Below are 18791 nucleotides of genomic sequence, written 5' to 3'. Positions count from 1 at the left end.
GGATTCCGTCACCCGAATCTTCAAAAAATCGCACTAAAAACAATTCCTTTTAGGTCGGTACTCCCAGCTCCATAATGATTTAGTTTGTGCGGATAACCTGCTTCTGATTCATATTGTGCATGACCTACTTCATTTCTGTTGTGCGCATAACCTACTTCTGATTTATGATGTACATGACCTGCTTCCATGACGATGAACATTTCTCTGCTTCCATGACGATGAACATTTCTCTGTCGTCTTGCATCACAGCTCATCAACAACCCAACCCTTTATCAGTTCATGATCCTTCGATTCACAATCATCAGCAACCCAACCCTTTATCAGTTCATCATCCATCCTGCGATTCAAGGAAACAGAGACCGACTGAGATGGTGTTCAATATAGCAGAGCGTTCGTGTTCAGAATCTCACAAACAATCCAAGGAAACTAGAGAAGAAGCCCGGCCCCGGCCCGTGTTCCGTGTTCAGTATAGCAGTTTTGGTGGATTTAGGTAGGCACTAAAACATTTTTATGTCAGAATTGTTGAAGAATCCATATTTGTTGTTTTTGTTGTTTTAGTTGCATAGTGTAAAGTTGACAACATATTCTGGCGATATATGCGTGTTCATGTGGGTACTCCAAACAATGTAGCGCCTCAGATTTTTACGATCATCTACACTGGTATCGAATTGTTCACTGTTGGGATGAAACTATTGTGAATAATGCTTGACCTGCTCTATATTCCCCATTATCACGCGGCACAACACCATGTGTTGTTCTCCATTTTCGTCAACGCCCAAGTACGTTGCAGTACAGGATGGTGAATAAACGATCATTGTTCATAATGTTGCAATGTCAATGCAAAAAATCCCAAAAATAAACTATACTAAAATTGAACAAGATTCAATTGAAGGCTTAAGTAGATGTGCTTATACCTAATATAGGCAGAATTTTCAGGTGCAAGATAAACACCAATGCCATATGTTGTGCCATGTTTTAGTGTTTTGGGATGGCCAAAGCCATGTAGTATAATACCTGGAAATGGCCTTGTTAGAGGTGCCATGCCAAGCATACCTCATGTTGGCATTACCACAAGCAGACTTTCTTGCAACATCCTCTACATGCCTTGGAAATTTCTGTGATCGAGCATGTCCTGACACGGCCCTATAGATGCCCACAATAGTCGTTAATGCCGCAAGCGTCTGAAGCCCACCTAGGAACCGGTCTCGCACTGCAACAAACTCTTTATCACCATCCTCCAATTTAACCATCAAATTGTTGATCTTCTTAATGCCAAAAAATGAACCCGACTTTGATTCGGAAGAAGCGCTGGTGGAAGCTCCGGAGTAGGAAACGCCAACAATACCGCATTCTGGAAATTGAGTTTCATCACATAGTTGAGAATGATCTTCCCCCGGAAAGCTATCACTGGAACCCTATTCCAGAGTACTCTCTGACTTAGACATAAAACCCTGTTCCAGTGAACACTCTGACTCAGACTGGGTTTTTCATTCTTATTACTTGTAATTACTTCACATTCTCCAGTATCCAAGGGTTTCCTAGGCAAATTTTGATGTGAAAAGAGAGATTCTCTTGGCAGAAAACCCTTGGAAAAAAACACTTCCCATCGATATCAATCCAAGAAATCCATGTGTGAGACCCATCACTCAAATCAATCCGTGACATGCCAAGGAAGTCAAGCAAATAAGAAGAATATATATAGATATATTGTTTTAAAATATTAAAAACATTAAATTCTACAAATTACACAACTCAAATTTGGCTACCAAAATTTATTACTCTAAAAAATCGCTACCAAAATTTAAACCAGATTTACCGAGATCCCAGAAAAATGCCAAAATCTCTATTAGTTAAACTATGCTTTCTGTTAACACCATGCCTAACTTATGCTTTCTGTTAACACCATTCCTAACTTATACTGAAGACAACAACATTAGACAGAAGTCCCCAGTTGCAATTTAATGTGCCAATGTTTAAGGATGTGAAAGACTTCACAGCATTTCTTACCAAAGCTTTGATGATTTTGGGGATATCTGGACATTTCCTTATCTAAATCTAACTTCTGAATCATCCTTGTCCACCCGTGAAATATTTGATTTATCAAACGAAAATATCTTTTCAATATATATTGATATCTCTGGTTTATTAAGATATATTCATATTTATTTTAATATGAATATTAAGGTGATTAACTTTAATTTTTAAAAACATGTTTTTATTTAAAGTAATTTAGAAAAAGAAATTAACATCGTAGAAAACATATTTTTATGAGTTTAGAGTGAAAATGAGTGGTAGATGATTTTCGAATTGTATTTTTTTGTTCGCTGCGATTATATCACCAGAAGCATATTTTTTAAGGAATCAACAATATCATAATATTATTTTTTTTACTAGAAAATATTTGTGTATTTTATATGAGTAATATGTTGGTATTTGTGTATTTCATATGGGAATATGAGGGTAATCATAGTTGTAGGGTTAATTTTAGTTGTTTTTTGTTTGGATGCAAAGCATCCATGAACCATCCATGACCCATCTTTATCTCCGTGGATGTTGGGAAGCATTAGCTGCTTGTTTAGTGTGTGGATCAATTGGAATTATTCCAGTATTTCCATCTATTTATACTAATCATTTGAAATCTAATGCTATGTATGTATTTTAGTTTAAATGAAGGCCAAAATCTGAATTAAAAGAAGATTTTTATGGCACAAGATCAAGATTTAAATTTTAAGATGAGTTAATAGTAGTACTTGAAATATTCACAATTCAATATATTATTCCCTATGTAAAGGATTTCCTTGTTTAAGGGTTGCAATGATTTTCTACGTAGTGAGCTTTTGGATTTTATCTTCGGATGATTTTGTGAGGTATATGATTTATACTTGACTTAATATGTTGTTGTGCTTGAATACATAATGAAAGAATAGGGTTTGTGTTAGGCTAGTTTTTGTAAATTTGACTAGGTAAAGTTATTAATGGTTAAATTTGACTCAATAAAGCTATCAATGATTAAATTTGACTTAGTAAAGTTATCAATGGCTTTTAAGGTCATGTTATGATACCAATAGTTTAAGTTTGTTTATTAGTTGATTTTGATTCTTGTTAAAAACTTGTTTTGCATGGTGCAGAGTGCTTTCTTAAAATTATAATAAACTGAATTTTAAATAATGTTTTACACATGAATTTAAATTCTAAATATCAGACATGCCTTGTAGAGTGTGGACCACTTCTTAAAATTATTGTAAGCATTATTTACACTCGAATATGAATTTTGAATATTATTAAGATTGATTGTCATATTAAATGGATCCATTGTTTAAAAAATAAAAATTATTATTATTCGGGACATTCGTGTAAAAAATTTCAATTTGATGCTTCAAGACACTAGCATTGTTATGCCAAACAACGTTTCCACAACTTCAAGAAACTTCAGCTTCGTGCTCCAATAAGCATATTTGTTCTTGAAAGCTTTTTCCAATTTACACCCATTTCAAACAAGTAGATAATAGATTTATTTTGAGGGACTTTAGCTCCATTTTGTTAGCATTCTTGGCTGCTCTTTTCACTTACTTCTTTTAGCTCATATTTGCAAATTGTTTCCATTGCATACATCAATGTATTAAAAAAAAATATCATGTTTGGCATATATTATATCATCCATTTATCATTTAGAGTAAAAAATGGTAAAATAAGTTGCCAGGTTAACAATTCTTGGTGAACTCAAATATGAATATATTTTGAGTGGGATAATGGCTTAACACAATTGTAAATAGCTTGCCTTGTTAACAAATCTAACTTAAATATAAATCTATTTTAAGTGGGTTATCTTGCTTTGTAATGGAAATGCAAAAATGTAATAACATATATATTTCACTAAATATTGGAGTTATGTTTATATGAATTCTTACCATGAATTCAAATATGAATCTATTTTCCATAGGTTATCTTGTTGAATAATGAAAATCCCAAAAAAAATTGTAAAATAAATTGTCATGGTAATAATTCTTGGTGAATTAGCTCATGAGAATTGTGTCATCAAAATGATTAGGAATATGCAACTATAACTAAATTTTAATAAAAAAATATTGCTTTTGATTGGTGTTTGTTGACACCTAATTATAGGGATTGGGTAAACAATTGTAAATAGTGTAAATAATAAATCATAGAAAATGAAGAGTCATCGGGAGATGAAACTCAAGAGTCACTCCCTCATGTATATAACTATGAACAGCCCAAATGAACAAACAGATTCTCATTTGAGGAGCTACCTCCTAGCCTGACATGGTATCAGAGCCAGCGCCATTTTTTGGCCTCCCTCTACTTTGTAACTCCCATTCTTCCTATTCTGCCCATTCTTCCTATGTTATGCATCCTTTGCAGACTAACATCTCTGTCAAATCCCTGTGAAATTTCATGCATTATTGAATGCATTGGTGCGTTAAATGTTGGGTTTCATGCATTACTGAGGCAACCAGGTGTGATGAGCGTGGTCTGTGCATTTCTTAGAGGTATGCAGTGGAAGTTTGGTATATGGCGATTTGTTGTGGACGGCATTGACAGTGTTGAAGTTTGGTATATGTCGATTTGTTGTGGAAACGTTGCAAGGAGGTGTGATTTCTAGTTTTGAATCTGCATTATCACGCTGTCCACGACCTCGTCATAGCAAAGGTATTACTGCACAGGTCCAAGGTATTGATGTTGTGGTGCCATTGTGGCTCTGAGTCGCACTGTGGTAGTCTCTTATACATAGAACATTGTTTTTTAACTGTTGGTATTATTTCAATTGTTTAATTGTCAACTCACGATTTTCGTGCAATGAAATCGTGGTCCACCACACATTGTCTCTACGCCCTCCTCGCTAGTTGCTCCTCACTGTTATAAACCATCTACTGCCTACTATTCGGTTGCTCCCTCCCTCACGCTGTGTGATATTCTGGTTTTGGTATTCCAGTTTCCTCCACTTGCCATTGGTATTGTTATTTTGGTTTCCTCCATGCTATCATAATACTTGTTGGCTTATAAAACTTCACATCATTCAACTCACAGCACCAGTCCCCATACCACCGTGGGGCTCGAACCCACTGTCAGCCCTCTCCATACAATATTAAACAACCTTTCTATTTTTTGGAATTAAATCCTTCCCATACATTACCTCCCCCACATATAAACCCTTCCCCATAAACCACCTCCCCCACAAAATAGCTTTGTCCACTATATCAAAGTGATTTTTTTTCCAATATTACACCAGAACTGCATTTTTTAACATTAGAGGTGCAATTTTTTTACATTGGCAGCGGAAGTATTTTTACAGTACATAGATTTTTAAAATGCACTCATTAATATCAATTGTGGGAGTGGTTCTCAATGGGAAGGAGAACTATCTTGAGTGGTCTCGGAAAATCAAACACACTCTCATTTTTAATGAGCTGCAGAAAGGAGTGTGTGTTGGAGACAGAGACAAAGAACCAGAACAACCTACCTCAGACAAGGAATTCGCCATTTGGGAAAATAAGAATATCAAGGCTTATGCCTTGATTGCAGCATCAGTAAATGAAGAGGTGAGTCGCCTTGAAGCCTTACAAAAACTGAAGGAACTCTATGACTCACAGTTTTCACTTGAAGTTATTCAACTCATGATTAAATTGTTCAGCCTTGAATTACAAAATGATGATCCTCTTGCTCTTACATCAGAAGTAAAATCTATTATGCATGATATCAAAGTCACTAATGTTGAACTGGACATTCCTCTGATAGCTTTTGTCCAGGCACTTTATCCCACTTACTCAAATTATCTTGAGCCATTGCAAGCAAATGGAAACCTCAAAGAAATTACCTTTGACTCCCTTGTGAAAAATTTTGTTGAAAGAGAGAAAGCTTTTGGGTAGAAGACAACTCCTTAGTCATTTGAAGAGGTTGTGTGTCTTGCACATAGAGAGAAGAATCTTGCTCAAGATTCTTCCAGAGGGAGAGGTGATCGAAGAGCAAGAGGAAGAGGAAGAAGAAATTTCAGAGGCAGGGGGGGGCAAACACTCTCTAGGATAAAAGTCGGATTTGCATTGCATCTTTGAAATAGAGATGGATCACATGATGCATCCACATGAAAGTTGCCTTGGGACAAAATTGAGCAGGAAAGAAATCAACCTAAAGGTAAAACTAATGAAAAAGAGAAAGGTAAAGCACCTGAATCCGCTCACTATGTTGTGGCACATTGTAATATTGGAGTAAATGAAGACTTATTTAATGCTTCACTTGCTTCTTGGAAAATTGATTAGTTGCTTGATTTACGAGCAACTTGCCACATGACTTTTAGAATATATTATTTTGAAGAATTTACTAACAATGTTGATGGAGTAGTATACTTTGCAAACAAATCAAAACTCAAGCCATCAAGGCTTGGCACAATCAGGCTTAAATTGCCTGGTCTACTAGACTTTCTTCTACATGATGTTTTATATCTCCCACGGCTGAAGAGAAACTTGTTGTCCTTGGTCCACATCTACCAGCAAGGACACTCCATTCATATGTTGGATGGAAAGGTTGAAGTGAGAAAAGCATCAAATCGCTCACTTGTCAGACGAGGATAGAAGAAGAAAGGCTTCTCAAGCTGCAAGGTACCTCTGCTCGTGCATAAAATTTCTCATACAATTCTCATTATGATGAAGGTACATTTCCGTCAAGTTTATTATGGCATGTTAGATTTGGACACTTGAACTATGACAGTCTCTGCTTGTTGAAGAAAAATGGTGTTACTGGTTTGCCTACAATTCCTAGGAAACTTAAGCAATGTGATGCTTGCATTCTAGGAAAACATAGCAAACAGTCTTTTCATGATTCACATTCCAGAGCACATAGAAAACTTGAACTCATTCATTCAGATTTATGTGGTCCAATGTCTGTTCCTTCTACAAATGGAAATAAATATATGATGATATTTATTGATGACTACACCAGAATGTGTTGGGTTTATTTATTGAAGAACAAATCTGATGCTTTTCAAACATTCAAGAACTTTCATACATGAATTGAAAATGATGCACAATCTCATATTGGCTCTATTCACACTGAAAATGGAAAAGAATACACTTCAAATGAATTTGAAAACTATCTTCGCCAACATCGAATCAAACATCAAACAACTGTGCCTTATAATCCCCAACAGAACGGAGTAGCTGAAATAATGAATAGGACAATCTTAAATATGGTGCGCTCCATGATGTTTTTCAAGAATGTAAAATTAATGTTTTGGGTTGATGCAGTTCTATGTGTTGTATATGTAAAGAATAGATGTCCATCTAATGCTATTAGAAATAAGACTCCTTATGAAATGTGGTATGGGCACATTCCTTCGGTAAAGCATCTCAGGGTCTTTGGTTCCACTTATTAGGCCTTGATACCAAAAGTACATAGAAACAAACTTGGTGCAAGGAGTCGTAAGTGCATCATCTTGGGGTATTCAAACACCTCCAAAGCATACCGTCTCTATGATGAAGTTAATAAAAATCTTGTTGTATCTAGAGATGTAATCTTCCTTGAATCATCTAAAGCTGACAATGTTGTTGAGCAGAAACTTGATTGTTTGGATGGATTCGCAAATGCAAAATCATTTCAAGAATTTGATAATCAAATTCAACATCTTGAAGGGGGGATTCCTATACTAGATCAACCTGTGGAATCTTCTCCTGAAGCACTCTCTCCCTCGCATGAAACTTCAACCACTGATGATACTTTGAGTGATGTGATTGATAGAATTGGGAGACTCAATCTTGATTCAGTCCAAACTCAATCAACCGAGCAGCCTGGACCATCTCAGAAAGGTCCCCCAAAGTGGCTGACAAAGACACTTGAAAGTGTTCATCCTGATGAGGTTAGAAAGATAGGAACAAGAAATTCAACCCGACAAAATGGAGGTGATGTAGATGACTCTGATTCACTTGTTGATATGGATGTTTCTTATGATTGTGAATAAAATTTGTCTACAGATTTTGAACCAACTTCCTTCAAAGAAGACGCTTCTCATGATGAATGGAAAGAAGTGATGCATAAGGAGTATGATGCCTTGATAAAGAATGGCACTTGCAAGCTGGTTGATCCTCCATTGGGAACCAAACGAATTGGCTACAAGTGGGTTTACAAGAACAAGTATAACGCTGATGGCTCACTTGACAAGCACAAAGTCAAGCTTGTGGCAAAAGCTTTCACACAGAAGGAAGGGGTCAATTATGACGAGACTTCTGCTACCATCCGAACACTCTTTGCCCTAGCAGCTCAAAACGGTTGGAAAGTCCATCAAATGGATGTAAAAACTGCTTTATTGAATGGAGATCTAAAAGAGAATGTTTTTATGTCCCAGCCTGAAGGATTTTTTATGAAAGGACATGAGCATAAAGTATGCAAACTTGTGAAATCCTTATATGGCCTCAAGCAAGCACCGCGAGCCTGGTATGAAAAATTAACTGAGCATCTTCTGAAACTCAATTTCAAACATTATGATCTTGATGATGAAACTTTGTTTGTCAAGAAAGTTGGAAAAATGGTTGTATATCTTGTGGTATATGTAGATGATATTTTGATGACAGGGAACAATGAGAGCTACATTGCATCCATAAAGAAGGAATTGAGGAAAGGTTTTGAAGTGACTAATTTGGGCTATGTTCATTACTATCTTGGTTATTGAAGTAACTCAACATCTGAAGTATATATTCCTTTCTCAAAAGAAGTACATTAGAGATCTCTTGAATAGGTTTGGCATCACTGAATGCAATCCTCTAACTATTCCAATGGAACAAAACTTAAAGCTCACATCCATTGAAGGAAAAGAATTTGAGGATGCAACAAAGTATAGACAACTTGTAGGAAGTATCAACTACCTGACTACTACGAGACCAGACATTTCATTTGTTTTTGGAATCCTCTCCAGGTTTATGAAAAATCCTTGTGAGGGATATTGGTCTGCTGCAAAAAGAGTTCTAAAGTACTTGAAGAGAACTCAAGACTTTGGACTCAAGTATAACATTGTTGGGAGACTTCAGCTTGATTGGATACTCTGATTCATACTTCAATGGAGGCAAAAAAAACTGGGGTATCTACTTCTGGTTATGCTATGAGTCTTGGATCAGGATTTGTCTCCTAGAGATCACGCAAACAATCAGTTCCAACAAATTCCACAATAGAGGCAAAATATGTGGCAGCAGCTGAGGCAACAAAAGAAATTGTGTGGCTCAAGAAAATTCTAGAAGATTTGCAGGAAAACAAGTACATTCGACTCCACCCATGATTGACAATACCTCTGCAATAAAGTTGGCCAAGAACCCAAAGTTCCATGATCGAACGAAACACATCAATACAAAATAGCATCTGATTTGACATCATGTTGAGGCCAAAACAATCCATATTCGCCATTGTTCCACTATTGAGCAGATTGCAAACATCTTCACCAAAGTGCTTGGAAGAGAAAAGCTTGAAAGATTCAGAATGATGCTTGGACTCACCAACATCCCTTCAGATTAGGGGGGGGGAATGTTGACACCTAATCATAGGGATTGGGTAAACAATTGTAAATTGTGTAAATAATAAATAAGAGAAAATGAAGAGTCATCGGGAGATGAAACTCAAGAGTCACTCCCTCATGTATATAACTATGAACAACCCAAATGAATAAACAGATTCTCATTTGAGGAGTTACCTCCTGGCGTGACAATGTTTTCCATCAAAAGCAATACCTCATTGATGTTGTGGAGGTATATATTTAAAATTGATTTTTTTAGCAAATTTAAATTGCTATCTTATTAGACATCTTTTTGCCTCTTTGGATTTGACAAATCTTCAATTTATTATTATTAATTTCTTTACAATTAAATATTTGGGGATTTATATTTGTTCTGCAATTCCAAGATGAATATATTAAATTATGTTTCAATCCCACTACCCTTAGGACATTTTATGTACAATGCATGGAACATATTGTTGCAGTTCATCTGGATCCCATTTGAAGAACCTTACATTGTTTCTTGAATCAAAACCACTAGGAATTCAGTCTTCCCCACAACATCAAAACATTCAAATTCGAAATATTCATGCCTTTCACTTTTTCCGTTTGCACTTTTCTAGGATTTTAAAGGCTTAACAACAATATCTTTATTCTATCAAGAACAAACACATATTTAATGTCCAATGAAATACTTTGGAGGAGCTTGGTAATGTAAAAAAAAAATATTAGCTTGGATTGGATTGGTATAAATTAAATCGACGACTTAACACCTAACATATATTTAATGTCCATTGAAATATTTTGGAGGATCTTGGCAAACGAATTAACACCTAGAAGTGCCTTAACAATACAAATCATGTCACCCAATGTATTCCACTTAAACACACCTAACGTCTCTTTGCACCTTTTAAAACAATTGCTAATATAACTACACTTTTTAGATCTAGTATAACTTTAACTTGCTACTTCTTAAGCATAAATAATAAATCGCACACACTCTTTATATCTGTTTGTTACTTTGCCTGCAAAAATAATACATCTATTTATGTGGAGTGCAGAGCTCCGAACAACAGAAATCACCTCTATGTCGAGCCTGGCACAATGGAAACCACTTTATCATAAGGGTGAATCATGCAAAACACGAGCATGCATCACGAAAAATAGATACAAACAAGGCATAACAGAAACGCTGGAACAATGGCGAAAGAATTTCTTAAAAATCACGCTATTATAGCTTTACGCTAGTACTGGAAGCATCATTTTAGCTCGAAACATTGAAATTTTAGCTAAAAATGGAGGAAAGTATTTCGGATTGGGGTATAAACATAGTTTATTAACGAAGCCACATGTTGGAACGCTTAACTCATCCAACATAACCTTCTCTCGCACTAGCAGAATAGCTCAAATGCAATGTTGCATAATCCCAACATACCAATTAAATTTTGATCACCTTTTGGAGGTGAGATCAAGATCCATGAGCATCTACAGTCTGTGGGGCCTCAAACACTGCCAGGAATTAATACATAGGGTGGATCCACAGGGATAACAGCCCAACTTACTACTATACCATCTGGACTAATACACAGGGTGGATCCATAGGGATAACAGTCCAACTTACTACTATACCATGTGGACTATCGGATTGGTGCAGGGGCTCTTGGCATGCTTAAAAAATGGGTAAGAAAAATTTAAAAATTTTGACACTTACAATATTTGAATCGTGTTTTTTTTATGGTAAAAATAAATTAACACCATCAAAATGTCTAAATCACCCAAAAACAATTATAACCTGTATTTATAATTGATTACTGCCTATTGATAACTTCCTTTGATTGGAGAGTTTCCAGGCTCCTTCATATGAGGATTCATTACCAATGTTGTATCGCCAACGGGCCTTACTACCGACTAGTTCGATACTTATAGTTCTCAATGCTTATGGTTTCCAAAAAGTATCGAATGGGTGTTATGAAATCAAACTCAACAAAGAGACTCGCTCTATGTCACCCTGATCTCCTGTAGCTTAGCCTCAACCATCAATCTACGGTTCTTAGAAGCTCTAAGCACACAGGTGTTAAAATCTCACGCGACCGACAAGCTAAGCGACGAAACTCAAGGCAAGGTGAGCTAGGACACCAAGCTGAGAGATCCTTGCGCCCTCATTACCGGCTTCAGAAAAGAAAAGAACGGGATTTTATGGGATTGATTTGTGATCAGGGTTTTAGGCGGTTGTTGGCATCAATTGTTTCATTGAGGGGAGGGGCTCATTCTATAGTCTAGTATGATGTGTAATGTTTTCAGTACATCATCAATTGAAATTTTGCTATATTAAAAAAAATCTCTAGATGTAAATGGATAAAAAATGGTCACTAGTTATAAACTTGTCGTAGATAGATCGAAAAGGTTTAGTGATAAAAAAGTTGCGATGTGGAAATATAACGTTTTTAAATGTTGTATGCAGATATAAGAAACCTGCACCAAGAATGATGACAGAGTTGGAATTCCTACAACACTCAGTTTCAGATAGTGTAGAGGTTTAACATAGAGCTAATCACAATCTTGCACGTGTGAAATCGCAAATCTGTTTACTCCAATATTCACATTTGCAAGCCCTATCTCGACACAAAGAACCCTCACACAAATGATTATGACCACACTCTGTTCACGTTTTCAAAATTGGGCCATCCATCGTCTTCTTTTCAAGATCGGATGGATGCAATTCTTTGTTGCGACAACTCTTCCAAAGAGTATAGACACACGTTTTTCAATCATGGAAACTCTTCGGTAAAATATGGAGGCAAGGGCTACGACTTTTCACTCTCTCTCTCTCACATATATATCTGTATCTGAACTCATTAACTCTCGACCATCTCTCAGTCGCCTCCACCTCTACTAAAAACACTACAATAGACCTACATGGTGTTGAATCAATATTTTCCCCCCTGCCACCACACAACTTCTTGTCTGCCAGCAAATATGGAAAAATTATCCCTACAGGAGCATGCCCATGCCCCGGAACATGAGGATTGTGGGCAAAAGAGTTGCTCATTTAGGGGAACCCGATTGCAAACATGGGGGAGCTAGGTAGTAGAAATTGGAATGTCCAAATATCGAGAGAATTTATGGCTGTGATCATACACAAGTGCCCAAAAGGTTGCGCGCGCCTATGACGTTCCAGTGTATTCTTTGAGAGGGCCTACAGCCACATTCAATTTCCCCAATTTTGTGCCTAACATTCCATTTGTGTCTTCTCTTTTCCATCGAAAGATTCAAGTTGTCTCTACCAAATGTGCGTTGAACCAATTCCCTTCAAGTTTGCCCTCTACAAAATATTGAATATTTGCAGTGTATTGTCTGAGAGGGCCGAACATTCAATTTGTGTCTTCTATGTTCCATCGAAAGATTCAAGTTGTCTCTACCAAATGTGCGTTGAACCAATTCCTTACAAGTTCGCCCTCTACAAAATATTAATAATAAGGCGATGGAGGACATCACCATCAAGACCGGATCCAGTTTCAAAAACAAAGTTGTCGAGCCATAGTCATCAAATATGAGAGTAACGAGAGTGAGATTGATGAGAGTAACGAGAGTGATATTTATGAGAGTAACAAATGTTTTTGCAGAATCCCCTATAAAAATAGTTAAGGCAGATGTTTTTAACGTTGTTGGTAGTTGGGGAAGCATATGTTTTTTAATAATGCATCTACAATATACTAACTCACTAACTCACTGGTAAGTTACTATATCTATACGCATCGGTTCTTAATAGCTTATGGTGCATTATGGCAAAGTTATTTTTCATTTTAAAAAAAAACGAATAAACAAACAACGTACTAATTACAAAATGTGCATCTATGTGCATACTATTCTATAGCATCAAAAAATGGTTAAATTTAAAAAAATGTTAGTCGTAAATTTCATTTTTCCTAGTCTTGTGTTATACTTTGACGATGTCCGAGTGCTAAATCAGTACATGAATGCCCCAGTGCATAAACAAATTAGTGCACTGTTGTGGGGATTTTAATTTAAAAATAATGGTGTGTTTATTATATTATACGCACCAGTGTCGTTATTCAAACTAAAAGCCTCAGTAAAGAGTGGTGCGTCGTTGTAGGGTATTTTTTATACAAATAAAAACAACAGCGTGCTACCTATATAAATCAGACCGATGTTTATACTACCCGATAGCACTAAACAAAGGTTAAATTTTAAAAATGTCGGTCATTAAATTCATTTTCACCATTTTGGTGTTATATTCCCATGACACACTAGTGATATTCGTGTATTTAAATGCCCTAGGGCATAATTACCAAGGGGCGTCGTGATATGGTTTTTAATTAAAAAAACGGTGTGCTTAAGAAATAATACGCATCGAAACAAGGTTAAAAAAAATTGTCAGCCATAAAATTCACTTTTACCGTTTGCAGTGTTGTAGAGCTCTCAAGCACTGGTGCTACACTTGCCTCACTCAAGCACCCTAGCATCAGTGCTTCCCTTGCTCACCTTCCTTCCGTCTCGTACTTAGTGTGTGGATTTTGAATTTTCTTAAACGAAGGTGAAATTTGTTTTTTTCATTTACATGGCAAACATTCCTCAGTGACGAGTAAATGTCCAAGTAATGTCTATGTTTCTCTCTAATTTAATTTTTTAACAAAGTAGAATTGAAAACTAGGTTTAAAAAAATCATTGTTTTTGCATTTTTTTCTTGTGTGGTGCGTTCGACAGGTTTGGCTCACATCGAGAACAGTGCACCTTGTAAATTGATAGGGTGCACCACAAATCGGTGCATTGCTTTAAGGCATCGCAGTGTTGTCAGTGCGTGTGGTAAATTAAAATGCAATAGGAAAAGTTATAATGTTTATGTCGGTGCATCTAATAAAAGTTACTTCTCTATATGTTATATTTATCAAACACACCGCACATAGAATATTAAAAAATATAGATAACTATTACAAAGAACGGATCTTATCCACAAATTTTTAAAATCCATAAAAGATTTCTCCGCCTCCCAGAGCCCTGCGATCTGTTGCGTGCTCTCACAGGCTGGTTGGTCATGCTAAGGCTGCGCCCCTCTACCATGGATGAGTTGGGCTCATCCCAGGCTCCTCCCATCAATCTCCCGTCCTCCCCTAAGGCTGAGGATGATGCTTTCAAGTCTCTTCTGGCTTCGATGCCATCCAAGAAGAAACTGAATGCTTCGAAGTTTGTTAAAAAGCTGGAAAATATACCGGAAGGGCCGATCAAGGTAGCTTTGTCGCTAGCAGAGAGGGCTCTGGTAGGACAGTTCACTTGCCTTTGGCCTTCTCCCAAAGCCACGGAAACCTAGGTCTGTAGGAACTGGAGACCATTAATCAAGCAAAGTGTCACCTCATATTTCCTAGGGCAAAGCTATTTCCTGTTCGAGTTTATTTCAAAAGAAGACAAGGATCTAATCTTCAAGAATGGGCCCTATTTTATGGGCCCTCAAGGTCTCTATTTGAATAGATGGACTCCCGATTTTGATCTAGCTGAAGATGTTCCATCGGCAGTTCCAGTGTGGGTAAGGCTTCCAAATCTTCATGTACATTGTTGGAACTAGGATTCCCTCAAGCATATAGGCAACGCGCTGGAAAAATTCATAGATCATGCAAGCACCAAGGATCAATATGACTGCACTAGGATCTGTGTCGATGTGGATCTAGAAGTGGGGTTGCCGGAGGCTATAAAGATAAATGTAAGAATTTGGTCCCATGTGCAAAAACTTGACTACGAGCAGCTTCCCTTCAAGTGTCGCAAGTGCCAGGAATATGGACATTTTGCCAAGAACTGTACTAAAAATGAAGAGGCGACACAAGGAAAGGAAGAAGGATGGAAGCAGGTCAAAAGATCAAGGGCTAACCCTAAACCCTCAAACTCTCTTGGAGCTTCAAAAGGAAAAGGGTTGCAGCCTTCTTCTAGTGGCCAAGGACAGCAACCAAAGGCACAAGAGAACGCATTCGCCCCCCTTTCCTCAGCCTCAATTGAAGTGTAAGAAATAGAATAGTAGTAGAAGGAGGCAAATGAGAAAGAGATTCTCGAAAACTCCAAGCAAGGCGAGAGTGCAGTAGTAAGCCCTAAGGGAAAGGCCACAGATATGGAAGAGGAAGACCAAGATTCAGAAGAATCTGAGGAGGAAGGAGAAATAGGTGACTCCCAAACATTGTCCCGCAGATCGACAAGAGGAAGGAAGTCTGACCGGGAAAAAAGAGAGTGAGAAACATATAAAGACAAACTCCAAGGCAGTCAGCCAACGTTGGAAAAGTTGCTAGCAAAAACACCAAAGATTACAAGAAGTCATGGATAGGGGCCCAAAGGGGCCACCCAATCTTAGAAAGGTAAATAATGAATATTGTCTCCTGGAATTGCAGGGGGTTGGGGAGCAAGCAAAAAGAGGAAGCAATGCGAAGTTTGATTAGGATAGAAACCCCAGATATCCTACTGATCCAGGAGACTAAGTTGGAGGAGAAGAGCTTCCTCCAAGTAAGCAGGAATCTTTGGAGAAAAAGTGGAGGGCAGGTTGTCTCAGCCCGAGGTGCATCGGGAGGGCTGGGAGCTCTCTGGAATGAAGCCAAGTTGGAATTGGTCAATGGAAAGCAGAATACCCACTGGCAGCTTATGCAATTCATAAGCCGAGAAACAAGGGAGGCCTTTAGTCTCTTCAATGTTTATGTGCCGGTAAACATAGGGGAAAAGAAGCAGTGTTGGGACTCAATCAAACTCATGGCTGAGGAAGAAACTCTTAGAAATATTATTATCGCAGGGGATCTGAATATAACCTTAAGCTCTTCCGAGAAGAGAGGTGGCAGCATAGTAAGGGATCCAACGAGGGAATGGGTGGAGGACATCATGCAAGATTGGGATCTGCTCGACATCAAGCCCTTGAAAGGTAAGTATACTTGGTCAAATAAAAGAATGGGTCCTGGCCATATTGTTGCACGATTAGATAGATTTCTTATTCAAAGTTCCTATCTTCTCCTTGGTTTAGAAGCTAGGATGCTCATTCTGCCATGCAGCGTTTCAGACCATAAACCCATAAGGTTGGAGCTCTCAGCACACAAAAAATTTGGGCCCATTCCTTTTTGATTCAGTGCTTTATGGATTAGGCATCCAGACTTTATGGATAAGGTTAAAGAGAGCTAGAATCGGCCTGTCACAGGGTCTCCTTTCTTTGTATGGGAAGAAAAATTAAGAAGAGTAAAGGCTGTTCTGAAGAGCTGGGCTAAAACTCTTCCGAATCCGGCTGATGAAAGGAGGATGGCCCATGCCTCCCTTGAGAAACATCAACTGCAGATGGAAGAAGAGGACCCCACGGAGGAATCTATAGTCATAGAAGGAAATCTGCAACAAAAATTCCACAAAGCATGTTTGCAAGAGGAAGAATATTGGAGGCAGAAATCTCGTAGCCTGTGGTTGAAAGTGGGAGACAGGAATACCTCCTTCTTCCACAAGCAAGCCCAAGCTAGAAGGTCCTTCAACACAATTTCTGAAATAAAAGAAGATCTTGTTACCCACAAGGACTTCACAAGTATCAAAGGGGCTGCCTTCTCCCACTTTGAGAAATTATATAGTGAAGTCGAGGTAATAATCTAGGACACTATGTTCTTGGATGTTATCCCCCCAAGATCTCTTCAAATATGAATCAACAGCTGGAAGCTAAAGTTACCAGAAAAGAAATAAAGGTTGCGCTCTATGAAATGGAGCCGGACAAAGCCCCGGGTCCGGATGGCTTCACAGCCAGATTCATCCAAGTCTGTTGGCAAATAGTGAAGAAGGACCTGCACAGAATGGTTTCAAAATCTCAATACTGCCAGAAAATTGGAGGAAGCACAAATTCTACCTTTCTCGCCCTCATCCCAAAGGAGAAGGGAGCTAGCGCTTTTAACAGGTTTCGTTTGATTTCGTTATGCAACATTGGCTACAAACTCATAACAAAGGTGATCGCCAACATAATGAAGGTCCTCTTGCCCTCCATCATTCCTAAAAACCAAGGGGGGTTCGTTCAGGGAAGGCAAATGGTGGGTTCCAGTATTGCAGCAATAATGTTGCAACTCCTGGGACTCCCTTCTTTACTTTTATCAACCCAGTAGTTCGTAACAAACTTGGAAGCGACGGTGCAATATGCACAAGTATTAGCTCTTGCCGTGGCTGTCACTTGATCAACTGGCACAAGTCCGCTAGGAGCTTAAGCCGACTTCTATGAGCTCTAAGAAGAATCTTTTAACTGATAGATGAAAGCTAACTCAACAGAGGCTAATCTACTTGCAGAAAGAAGCGGAAAGCTGAAAGGAAATGCAAACCCTAGCAAACCCTAGTTTTACTGACTAACTCTACCGATGCAAGAAAAGCGATGAAAGCAATGGAAATGGATGCCATTGACTTCTAGGAAGGTAAAATGCATGTGACTAAGCTACTTCTACAGTAAAATCTGGAAAAAAAAACATCTTTTTGTATTTTTGAGTAAGTTGTCAGAATTATTATGCATGTGCTTTAACTATTTTTCTGTGCAGAGGTTGATTGGCGAAAGGAAATGCTTGCAGGAGGTTGGGAAGGTGAGAAGAGGGCCTAAGGGGTCCCTAGCACCCTTCTAGAGAGTTTCACAGTGATCGGATTTCAAGAAACCACTTTCGTGAGCTTCTACAGGAAGTCTGCAGGGGTTCTACAGGATGTACTGTAGCTTCTACAGGATGTTCTGTAGTTTCTACAGGATGTTCCGAAAAGAGGATTTTGGAGGGTTGATGGAGGAAAAACGGTGGGAAAGTGGAAATTGAGGTTGGATAAGGATGTTAAGGGGTCTAGGACCTGGTGAATGAGGCTAAGGAGCGATTGGATTTGTTCGAGGATGGAGGGAGCAATGATGCACAAGAATGTAGAAATTAGGGCAAAGTGGGAAAATGAGGCAAATGAAGGGAAAGAATCTGAGTTCGGGGATGGAGCAGGTTGCATTGATGGGGTAAGGGTAGGCAAAGAGGTATTACAAATGCTTTGCACACTATTTCTCAAGACTGATCGAAGAAAGACTAGAAAAACCAAAGATCTAGCTATTTTAACCTACTTTGACCTAGAAACTAGAAACCATGATGGACAGAAGTTTATTGGCAGAAAATCATGTAAAACAACAATGAAAACCAAGCAAGAACAGATCTAAGCATGTAATCATAACTGGTATCAACTTTTGCAACTAAGAATCTAACACTAGCAATTGCATGAAGAAGCAAGAACAGTGTTTTTGTGGCAGCAAGGACACCTTGGTCTGAGCTCATGGTCCCGAGGAGGGAGAGGTGAGATCAAG

At 38.0% G+C, this 18791-nt stretch overlaps 1 pseudogene; it reads right to left on the bottom strand.

Annotated features, from left to right (window-relative positions):
* Positions 1-894: 894 nt before the first annotated feature.
* LOC149178590 (putative inactive poly [ADP-ribose] polymerase SRO1) overlaps positions 895-18791 on the bottom strand; it is a 53364-nt pseudogene continuing 35467 nt past the window's right edge.

This window comes from Pinus tabuliformis, chromosome 4_1, assembly GCF_031772625.1.
Source record: "Pinus tabuliformis cultivar Carrire ecotype Pingquan chromosome 4_1, CPIR1, whole genome shotgun sequence".
In the NCBI taxonomy this organism is placed as follows: domain Eukaryota; kingdom Viridiplantae; phylum Streptophyta; class Pinopsida; order Pinales; family Pinaceae; genus Pinus; species Pinus tabuliformis.
The sequence above is the reverse complement of the archived record's forward strand: the minus strand, read 5'-3'. Positions and strand labels throughout refer to the sequence as shown.